Source organism: Sinocyclocheilus anshuiensis, unplaced genomic scaffold, assembly GCF_001515605.1.
Source record: "Sinocyclocheilus anshuiensis isolate Anshui unplaced genomic scaffold, SAMN03320099.WGS_v1.1 scaffold451, whole genome shotgun sequence".
Lineage (NCBI taxonomy): Eukaryota > Metazoa > Chordata > Actinopteri > Cypriniformes > Cyprinidae > Sinocyclocheilus > Sinocyclocheilus anshuiensis.
Window position 1 is genome coordinate 1,264,720 of NW_015549630.1, and position 12,550 is coordinate 1,277,269.

The window sequence follows — 12,550 nt, forward strand, 5'->3', positions numbered from 1 at the left end:
ATGGATTCTATTGGTGGGATGTAATCTGGCAGATGGCAACCAATAGAACAACAGTAATTCCTATTGGAATAATGCCCAAAACAAAAAGGAATTTTGTAATGGTTTAATGGAAACTATAAGAATTTATGTGATAGTTTCTATTGTTTTTTTTTCAGCAGGGTAATGATACCCATACTGTGCTGCACATTATTGACAATATTGAGCTGAAGCTTGACTTTGCAAATTTAAAATCGCAAATCAAATCACAATCGCAATATCTGTCAAAAAAATCGCAATTTGACATTTTCCCCCAAATCGCACAGCCCTAGTCTGAAGTAGTGAATGTAGGTAAAGGGGTCCAGAACCAGTGGTGGTTTTGTAGGCAAACATCAATGCCTTGAATTTTATGCGAGCAGCTATTGGTAGCCAGTGCAACTTGATGAACAGAGGTGTGACATGCATTCTTTTTGGCTCATTAAAAACTAATCTTGCAGCCGCATTCTGGATTAATTGTAGAGATTTGATTGAACTGGCTGGTAGACCTGCCAAGAGAGCATTGCAATAGTCCAGCTTGGACAAAATAAGAGCTTGAACAAGGAGTTGTGTGGCATGTTCTAAAAGAAAGGGCTTGATCTTCCTAATGTTGTTTAAAGCAAATCTACAGGACCGGGCAGTTTTGAGGTCTGACAAATTCAGCTGATCATCAATCACAACTCCGGTTTCTGGCTGTCTTTGAAGAAGTTATGATTGATGTGCATAGTTGGATGGTGAAATTGTGATGAAGTGAGGGATTTGTTGAAACCACAAGCAGTTCTGTCTTGGCAAGTTTGAGTTGAAGGTGATGGTCCTTCATGCAGCAAGAAATGTCTGTTAGACATGTTGAGATGCGAGCAGCTATCATCGGATTGTCAGGATGGAATGAGAGGTAGAGTTGAGTGTCATCAGCATAACAGTGATATGAAAAGCCATGTTTCTGAATGACAGAACCTAGTGATGCCATGTAGACAGAGAAGAGAAGTGATCCAAGAACTGAGCCCTGAGGCACTCCAGTAGCTAGATGTTGCGAACACCATTGTCTTGGACACCTCACTTCCAAGACACCTTGAAGAACTTATCTGAGAGGTAAGACTCAAACCACAGGAGTGCGGTTCCTGAGATGTCCTTTTCCAATAGGGTTGACAGGAGGATCTTGTGGTTAACCATGTCAAAAGCAGCGGACAGATCCAGCAAGATCTGTAATTATCAGCAAGATAATTAATGAATATTTGGAAGCCACTCCTGCCAGTCTTAGGGCTTCAACAACCGAGAACAAGGCAGTCTAGGTTAAATGTCCACTTCTGAAGCCATACTGATTGCTGTCCAGGAGATTTTTCTGTGTGAGAAAGGCAGAGATTTGGTTAAACACAACTAGTTCAAGTGTTTTTTCAATGAAAGGAAGAATGAAGGGATACCGGTCTGTAGATTTCTAAAAGAGCTGGGTTTAGAGTGGGTTTCTTAAGTAGTGGGGTTATACGAGCCTCTTTAAATGTTGAGGGAAAAACACCAGTGTGAAAGGATGTGTTAATGATGTGAGTGATGTAAATTAATAAAATCATTTAACTGCGTAATCATTTTTATAATGAATATATATTTTTCTAGTTATGCCAAGCTCTAAAAGTATTTTATCATGTACAAATTGTTAAAAAGTAAAAAAAAAAAAGTAATAGTTCACCCAAAAATGAAAAATTGCTAATAATGTACTCACCCTCAGGTCATCCAGGATATAGATGTTTGTTTCATAATAAGAACACATTTAGAGCAATGTAGCATTACATCACTTGCTCACCAATTGATCCTTTGCAGTGAACAATGGACAATGGGGGGCCTTGGGGTCAAAAAGGTTGAGAACCACTGTTATGACTAACACTCACTCTGCCCTAAAAAGGAAGCTTTTGTGTTTTATAAAAAATTTTTTATTTGCCTTATGAATTGATTTTCTAATTGAGGATGTCTCCGATTGTCCCCAAAGGGAAGTGTTGTCAGATTTAGCTCTGTTTTGGGAACAATTTTGTACACAGCATACACTTCTTACTGGCTCTTTTGTGTGATCTTATTAATGGTCTTTGTGAATGCATCTATAAGACATACATGCTTTTATTTCATCAGTATGGTACAAGTTTGCCCTCCCTGTAATGAGTCAGACTGTGTCTAGCGTTGAGTGAAGCAGTCCTCGAATATTGAGCTCTCGCATACACTGACATTATGTAATTCAGTCGGCCTTTTCCAATGATCTGAGAAGGGGATTAGAGTATGTCTGGACAACAGCCGGCAGACATGCTGAACAGACTCATGCTCATGAGTGCATGTGTGATCTCACTTATCTGTGCATGAAAAAGTAGGTTTGGGGGTAGTTTGTATTTCATTGAGTATGGAAATTAGCTGGATTGAGTGTAGTGTGTCAGTGATTGATTTGTCATTTAAGGTTAGTTGTTTCATGACAACTCTGAGAGTTTAGGGTTAGGGTGTTTGGTCTTGGCGGAATAGATCTGCTATGCTGCTGCTGTGGCAGAGCAATTACAGAAACATCCTACTGCCAGTACATCCACAACATGCTGCTGTGAGCATGTACTAATTACTGCTGCTGCACATATAACATATATGAAATAACCCCTATATATAACATACATAAAATTATCCCATAGCAGATCTATACAGGTGGAGCTGGGGAAGGAGAAGGATTCCTGAAGCATGCTGCAACTGCTACAGCAAGCAAGCAATCCTTGTAATTAAATGTTGAGCAGTGAGCTCATTGGCTGCTGCTACAAAAATAACCAATCAGCTGTGCCATGTTATAACCTATCGACCTGCGCCATCTAGAGTTTCATGACAGAACTTTGCATTTAATTTATGGAATGACTAAAAAATTATTTTTTTGCAGCGTAAAACACCAAATCTTACCAAATTTTTCTGAGTTTTATGCTTAAAACAAAATGAAAAAGTCTTCAGTGGGATAAGAAAAATAAAGACACAATTTTGCTTGTAAATTTCCTTGTTTCTAAATGAAGGTGCACAACCGTGCAAATTTGGATCAAAGTGGTAAATTTTCTTTCTCCGTCCATATCTTCATAAATACCAAATGCACTTGGATGTGTCATGAGAATTTATCTGGCGACCTTGCTATTGCCATGTGTGAGGTGGTAATATAGTGTCAGTGACCTGTCCTTTAGCTGTGATATGAAGATGTTTAAACAACTAATATCTAATAATGAGACACAGAGAATTAGATTTTATTGATTACTAGGAAAAATCAATGCAACCCTATAAAATTAGCATTTTCTATTAACAGTTGCTGCACTGTTATTTGGGCAGAACTGTTGTGATTCATATTTTATAATCATTTAAGTGAGCGAAGCAGTCTACTTTTCAGAGCTTTTCACACTTGAAATTGTTAACCAAAAGTCATTGTTAACCGTGGACTGTTTTGTTGTATCTTTCACACTGTTATACTGTACGTTATCAAGGTAGTCACTCTAGAGAAAATGCATGCATAACTGTATTGAATGTGCTGTACTTCAAATCTTTAAAGAATATATTTTTTAAAAACATATTTAAATTATATTTTTTAACACAAGTATACTGTTAAAAATGCACTTTATAATAATGTTGAATTAAAAGTTTTACTCTAAATCATGTAATAAGAATGTAATAATTATTTGTGATTGTGCATTGTTCAATATTACATTTAAAGCTAATATATTTAAATGTACTAAATTTCAGCTTCATAATTAATCATTTGTAATTACAAATTTAAACATACAAGTTTCAATAGAAATGTCATTAAGGCATATTTTAGTTTGCTATAAATGCTGTCAGTGCATTCGGCAGAACACTTTAACCATATTTTAATATAAAATGTAATATGAAACCATATTTTACATGAAATTAAAAGTAAAAAAACATTACATTTAATTCACAGTAAAGTATATTCTTTTAAAGTATGTTATTTCCATTACAGGATTTCATGCTGTATATTTGCAAACCTGGGTTAATCTTCTTATTTACATATTTATGAGGATATGATTGGACAAGAACTGTATGCAACAACCTTTCAACTCTTTGTCCATCAGTGGAAATTCCATCATGTAGAGCTGCTCTAGTTGTCTGATGTGCTTTTTCATAAGGGGTCAAAAATGGAGTTGTACCTGGGGTACCAATTAACGCTAGTTTCCAGATGGTTGCACAGCTTTGAACAGTGTTACACAGCATGAGAAGATGATACAGATAAAGCATCAGAGTAAAGGCATTATATAAAAGACTGATTAGGTAGCCTGATAGATCGTTGTAAAAAAACGTATGTAATGTAAAAAAAAATATATATAAAAAAATATATATATATATAAAGCAGCACACGGCAGATAGAGTGCAAACCAGTGAAGTAAACAACAGTGCAGATATAATGATTTGTAGTGCAAAAAGAGCTTATTTAGACTGATTAAAGTGACTGTGTGTGTGTATTTGGGAGGGGGGAGCATGTCAGCTGATCGAGATGAATAGCGCAGTCCGGAACGCTGTTAGATGCATATTTGATGTTAGATGCACACTGCTGTGCAAATGTTTGTGGTCAGTAAGATATATATTTAGAATTTTAGTCCACAAGGATGCATTAAATTGATCAAAGGTGACAAAAGACATTACTATTGTTTTTTTTTAACTATAATGGTACTATTTAACTTTTAAGACTTCTTAAAAAAATGTCATGGTTTACACAAAAATACAACTGTTTTCAACACTGATAATAATAATAAGAAATGTTTCTTGAGCACCAAATCAGCATATTAGAATGGTTTCTGAAGGATCAAGTGACACTGATGGAAAAAAAGTGTTTTTTTTCCAACAAAAAAATGACCAGTTATGAGTTATGGAGGCCATCTGCAAATTGCTCTTTGCTAGGGCTGCAGAGATGTGTAATCTGAATGTAAGGAGATGACCTGAACCTCTGGCCAACAGAAAATAATGATGTACACGTCCCATGAATCATTCTAGTCTGTTTCTAACAGAAGCAATTATATTTGGAAAGATGGATGTCTTCAGCCCACAATGTCTGTTTGCAGTTTCTGCAATGCATGAGGATTCAGAAAATAGCATTCATAATGCTGCTCTGCATTATGATATAATAGGCTAGAAATGAACAGGTGCTCCTAAACACTGCTTGCCAATATTTTATTAAAGTTACAATCTCTGTAAAAATAATTATAGAACATTAATTGCAATCAAATAATGAGGCTTTTATAAGAATTAACAGTTCATACATGGCCATTTTTATGCCAAATATTTTGATAGCCTTTACAAATTAATGCAGTAAAATTGTAACCTTTTCATGGTAAGCTGATTTGCAATTAATACAGATAAGTTCATTTTATTGTGTATATTGTTTATAAATGTTTTTTCGTCTACGTGTGTGTTGTTGAACCAGTAAAGGGTTGAATAGCTACAGTAGTATCTTTCTAACACAGGCTTTTCCATCCATTAATCCATGCGTCCATCCATCCAACCATACATCCATTCATCCTCATGGATGTTCGTTTATTATTAAAATTGGTTCTACTGTCTCCCCATCCCAGGTGTCACTCAGCAGGATGGATGTTGCCATTCAATAATACCTGCGTGCGCACAGACACTCACTCACACACAGCGTATGTCAGCCTCTCTTGAGACTGATATTCCCATTATGAGGATGGGATGACCATCTGTAGCCCACACACGTATATACAGTACCTACACAATCCCACATACAGCCTGGCCCACAGCACACCTGATTCCCTACAGACCAATAAAGTAATTTAGCCATTGGTAGATACAGTGTGTTATGACAGTGTTTCCCAACCGGGGTGCCGTCTGTCGAGAGCAGGGGTGCCGTGTAAAAAATCCTTTTTTAATATTTTTAAATTGCTAAAATGTTCAAAAGAGCATCTATATAATATCTATTTCTGATGTCGCCAATAAATTAGAGATGCACCGAAATTTCGGTTTAAAATTCGGTTCGAAAATTAGTTCACCGCTCAGGTTTCACTTTCACGTGGTGTGACCTGCGTTATGAGACAAAGTGCTGGAGATGTACCTGTACTTTACCTATGATCCCACAGTGTGTGTGTGTGTGTGTGTGTGTGTGTGTGTGTGTGTATATCACAGAGGGGTTTAATTAGGGAATGACATGGCGAGTGGATCCTCATCAGTCTTGTTCATATGTAACGCTGAGGTCTGAACAACTCCACTGACATGACAACAAACCACGGGTCACTGCTTCAGCTGCACTTACAGTGAATAGAGAGAGAAATTTTGTGTTTTAACTGAATCTCATCATCACACTTAAACCTACTATTTAAAGGTGAAGTAGTGTCGTTTCTGATACAGTAGCTTGCTATTTATTTGCACCAGATTGTTACTGAATGTATTTTAAATGGTAAATATGTAATATAATATATAAATATAATAAATGAATAACCAGACCAAATGGTTTCAACACCGAATTATTACAAAAGTATTTAAATGGTAAATATTTACTATAATATAAATATAATATGATAAATAAATAACCAAACCAAATCATATGTGTGTATGCAACACAAAATTGCATTATACAAACATTTAAATGGTTAATATTTGATATAATACATTGTTTTAAGTATTAATTATTATAAGTATAGCCAGACCAAATCAAAATATATCATATTTATTACTTTAAATATTTACCATTTAGATCATTTTGATTTGGCCTGGTTATACTTTTAATAATTATTAGAAAGAAAATAATTAGAACGTTATTTATTTTGGTTATTCATTTAATAATAATTTGAAAGAATATTATTTAAAGTATAACCAGACATTATTTATAAATCAGACCAAATTCTATTTTGAAATTATAAATATTTAATCTAATATTTAAATATAAAATAATAAATGAATAATCACCAGACCAAATCATATGTATGTATGTAGCACCAAATTGTTTTACACGAATATTTAAAACATTCAATATAATATATCCTTTTAATAAATAAAAGAAGACTAAATCATATTATTAATTTATGTAACATCAGATTGTTACAAAAATATTTAGATGGTAAAATTTTGCATTGAAAAAAGTAGATTTTTGTAGAAGGAAAATTGGAAATGGCAAAAATAATTTTATTTATATATATATATATATATAATAAAGTATATATATCCATTTGGCTGTTTGACTTTTTTGCCAGTTACTTACTAATTTCATTTTTTTCTCTCTCCACCATTTCTTGTTTGTTTATTTATTTATTTATTATAATGTAAATGGTTTTGGAGCTTTTATATACACATACTGTATGAACATGATTTTTACTTTGAATGTGTGCATTTTTCATGACTATATACATGTGTCCATTAGAACTGTGTGTGCATTTGTTTTTCTTTTAGTGGATTTGTATTTATAGTGACTTTTAGACATGCATTTCGCTGGTGGCAGTGCAATATTGTGCTATGGAGAACGTTGCTATTTATAGGTAGATGATGTATATGGGTGCCCACTGGCTCTGAGAATGTGCTACTATTTCCTACACAGGCACGAGCTCTCGTACACATGCATACATACACAGATTGTGTGTTATGCCGCATCAGGCGGTTGCATTAGGCCACATCTACTCTAACAGCAAATTGAATCCATCTATCCATCTAACAGTATTTATTTTATTTTCTCCCTCAGGAGACTGAGATCAGCAGGAAGAGAAAGGAGTGTGAAGTCCTTGAGGAGGAGGTGAAGAAAAAGAGCCAGTCATGTCAAACTCTGGTGAGAGCCTTTACAAGTTCACATCTTACGAGAGGGTCTCACATGCTGGGTGTCATATCAACACTCTTCTGAGATATTTAGTGGTTAGTCTTCCACCATACGGCGCTTTTGTAGTCGTGATTCATACAAGGCCATAGCTAATGGGCTCAAACGATTTTAGGGTTAAAATCATTTTAATGATTAAAACCTTGCACTTGGAATACTGTGGCCACATGAGCACATGTATGTGTGTAAGGTAAAATTAAGAAACGATAGTAATTATATGAGAGCTAGACTACATGCTTTTTGGTTTTATTTTATTTTATTTTTATTTTATTTTATTTATTTTTAATATCAAAACGTGGTACAAAAATATAAAAAATATAAATATTTAATATAATATTTAAGTATAATAAATAAAATAATAACCAGACTAAATAGATTTATTTGTTTATTTACTTAATTACTTTCTTAACATCAAAGTGTGGTACAAAAAAAATGTAAATGTTAAATATTTAATGTGATATTTAATTATAATAAATAAAAGAATAGCAAGGCCTTATTTATTTATTATAATAAATAAAATACTAGCCAGACCAAATAGATTTATATATTTTTATGTATTTATTTAATTACTGAAATTAATTAATTTACAAAAATATTTTAATGATATATAATATATATTTATAATATAATATAAAAAATAAATAACAGGCCAAATAGATTTATTTATTTATTTACTTAATACCAATTTGTGTTACTAAAATATTTAAATGGTAAATATTTAATGCAATATATAAATATAATAAATAAAAGTCGAACCAGACCATATAGACTGATGTATTTAATTATTTATTTTCACAAACTTTTGTGTTAGAATTTTTTTTAAATGGTTAATATTTAATATAATATATAAATATAATAACCAGACCAAATAGGTTTATTTATTTATTTGCTGTTCTTTAAGTTGCCTGTTGGTTCAACAAGATTCTTTCTTGTCACTAATGTTTTGTTTTATCATTACTTGTTTTGTTTTCATCAAAAATGGAAGCTTTTTATAGTTTACATTACAGCTTATAGTTTACATTTATTTATTGATTTATTTTCTTAAATGACAAAATGGCTCCTTTAACTGTGACCAGAGCCACATGTATGATGCATTGCTCAAATTCACAACATTTGGTACTGTAGGTGGTGCAGGATTGTACAAGGGATCAAACAACCTTGTGGGAAGTGGCCCACTTCTGCCAGCCCACCCCTGAGAGCTGTGTGCTTTAGTATAATAATTAGACTGGATTTTGATTGGCACGATACATTTTGATCCAGGGTGAACGTTTTGGGGACAAAACAGTTGCTGATCAAGGTGTTTGCCTGACCGAAGCACATGAATGTTGGAAATGCTTTAGTTTCACACACATACATACCCAACACTCTCAAGGGCGTTTGCTCTCTTTCCCACTCTCTCTCGGTCTTTCTCGCTGTTCCCACATAGCAGACATGGAGAGCTGACTCCAAGGTCCACTGTCAGGGGAAACAAAGCGAGCAGAAGGACAAAAAAGCTAATGCAAGAGAGAGTGCGAGGAAGATGAGGGAGAGTGAGAGAGATAAAGAGTGCGTGTATGAACAGAGACTAATCGGCCCTGACTGCCAGGGAAGCTCTTTTAAACAGCCTCTCTCTTCTTCTGTATTCCTCTCACCTCAGCTTTCGGGAAAGACTTTTCATCCATTACACATGAGAGAAGCTTTGCCGGGGCTTTTTAGAGCTGAGGAAGACCTTTTAAGTGGGTCATGCCCCGAGTTTCACATTCGATTCCTGGTTTTTGGTCTTTTATGGAATTAATTGAATATGAGTTTTTGTATCATATGCTGTGAATTCAAGGGGACAAGCTGTTTAAGTATTAATGCTCTCAATGCTGATGTTGTATAGATACTCGGATAAAAATATTGATCCTAACTGTTTTAGATAATACTGTTATTATATTTATATTTTAAATAATACATGCATATTTATATTTAATGTATATCCAGGCAGTTGTTATCGTTTAATAAACACTGACAGGGTAATTAGGAAATCTTGTCTCACCTTAAAGGGACACATTATCACTTGCATAAAATATAAACATGTAAATATATTTTAGAGAGCAATGTAATAATATAGTTTATTTATTTGCCATTATTTAGTATTATAAGCTTTGAGGTGGAAAAAAAGTCTGATAATTTACACTTTAGTTAATTGTAATATATTATTGTAAAATTTTCAAAATTACCTATTTAATCCTCATTACAAAAAAAACCCTCTAACCATAGCAATAGAACAATATACATGTAGTCGGTTAGATTTTATTGCTTTTGAGATTTTTTTAAAAGTCTCTTATGCTTACCAAGGCTTCATGTAATTGATCAAAAATATAGTGAATCAGGAACATTGTGAAATATGATTTCAAATAATTTTAAATGGTTTTAAATGCTGTTTTCTATTTAAATATATTTTAAAATATGTCAAATGTATTCCTGTCATGAATACGAAAAGCTGAATATGAAAAAAAACATGAAAAGCTGAATGTTCAACAATAAGTACTAGTCCTCAGTGTCATGATGCTTCAGAAATCATTCTAATATTTGCTGCCAAAGAAACATTTCTTATTATTATCATCAATGTTGAAAAAAAGGTGTGCTGCTTAGTGCTTAATATTTTTTGTGGAAATTGTTTTTTTCAGGACTCATTGAGTAATAGAAAGTTCAAAAGGACAGCATGTATTAGTCAATATTTATATGAAATAGAAATCTTTTGTAACAAAATGAAAGTGTTTACTGTCACTTTTGATCAATTTAGTCATCCTTGCTGAATAGAAGTGTTAATTTGGAAATGTGAAAATGTGAAATGATTTCTTTTTGGGTGGTTTATAATGATTTTAATGTACTTTTTGAAAACAAAATAAGTCATCCACATTTAAATAGCTAGGTAAAAATGCACATGTGTCTCAGTAGGACACGCGTCTCTCAGTGTGTGAGGATCAGCAGTATAACTGTTTCTCTCCACAGGGGCTCTCTATACCACAGGAGGCTCCATTTTCACAGTAACGACTGCAAAAATACACGGAGCTTAGTCTCCTGACAGGTCTATACACACACAAACATTGGCAAAGCCTGATAGAAGTCTTTTTTCCTTCTTTATTAAACATTGTTTGTTGTGGATTGGCAGAACATTCATTCAAACTCCTATATCTGCCAGCCCACATCCCCTAATGAGTGAACTACACCTGAAACATCAGCATTTTTCACTCCGTTCCAGATGGAAGATCCTGAGATGTTATGGAACACAAACAGTTCAGTGTTTTCCTCTTTCTCTGAGCACTAAAGAGTAAAGCAGTCAGTTTTTGTGTGACACAACTGTGTTGTAAATATAGGACAGTAAAAAAGGTTTTACATTTACATGAAATAATGTTAGCATACAAAATTGCAAATTTTTTTTTTTACCTTTATAATAAATTATATAAATATATACATATATAATTAAATAAAGGGGTCATATGAAAAAATTGAAATATAATTAAATAAAGGGGTCATATGATGCGATTTGAAGTTTTCCTTTCCTTTGGAGTGTTACAAGCTGTTCATACGGCGGGCTTGAGAATGGCGCGGCCGGCGGATTCGACGAAGGAGCGGCCGGAGGGCTTGCGGCAACCACATGTGACGACCCCGGGCTGGACTCCACTTCGTCCACGGTGAAAGCCGATCCGGCGATCCACAGCGTGAAGTTGGAGCATTTCCTCAGCGACCAGCACAGATCAGCTCCAGGCATGACGAAGCAGATATCGTCCTCTTTTGGAAGACCAAACAAAGTAGTTTCGCTTTCACAACGAAACACAGTGCCTTCACGACATGGCAGCAGCAACAATACTACAGCGAGAATAAAAGTTACGCCTTCTTTCTTTGCGTGAACATTTGGGCGGCGTTATGCAAATCTTCCCACACAGTGACGTAATCTAGTAATTTATTTGCAACGCTGCTTTTATTTTGCGTTTCATTCAAGTTTGAGCTTGCAATACGTTTTTCCCTTTGCGCTTCAGGTTTCTACGCGTCTCGCTTTGTGGCACTGTTTTGACATGGGGGTGGAGTCAAGGGACGGGGGCGTGTACAACAGGCCTGGGCTCTTGTAGGCCTATTTTATTTTATGTACTTTATTTAACATTTATTCATAATAAACTTTATTCGAATGTTGTCTACATCGCGTGCAATACAGTCCCGTAGCCTAGGACTATGGTTAACACTTAAACCACCAGAGGTCGCTGTATACCTAAAAGCGCCAGTGGGTAAAATTTACCCATGCACATGACTACTGTTTTGATATGGCTAAAAAACTTATTATGTCACCGTATTATGCCACTGTCTTCACAATGTCTAGAGTCATAAAATGGTTATTTTTAAGTTCACGGCTATTTTTAAGCAGGTTACACTAATCACTTTTCTTAATGGTGAATATAAACCAGCCTGCAATGACAACGAGAATTACAAGGAAATAAATACATATTTGGGTGGTGTAATATTATAATAAAATGTTTTAAGATAACCCATGTTTTTTAAATTACTAAAATACCCTAAATAGACTATAATAAGCCATAATAATTCACCACACTGACCACACTGCCTAGTATGTATGATACAACGACAAATTCAATCGCAGTGTCAGTTTCACCTAATCAATTATATCAATTATTAGTTATATAATTTATAATTTGAATAAGAGAACAACACCAATAAACTTGGGGTAATCATAAAAATTGTTTTATTCAT

The 12,550-nt window shown here is 34.2% G+C and overlaps 1 protein-coding gene across 1 annotated transcript in view; it reads left to right on the top strand.

The window, feature by feature from the left end:
• The window catches only part of rimbp2b (RIMS binding protein 2b), a 141,387-nt gene that overhangs the window by 53,632 nt on the left and 75,205 nt on the right, over window positions 1-12,550 (top strand). Inside the window, exon 3 of the mRNA XM_016448627.1 lies at window positions 7,694-7,777. The gene's annotated coding sequence lies outside the window, so the exon portion shown is untranslated. The remainder of the gene's footprint in view (window positions 1-7,693; window positions 7,778-12,550) is intronic.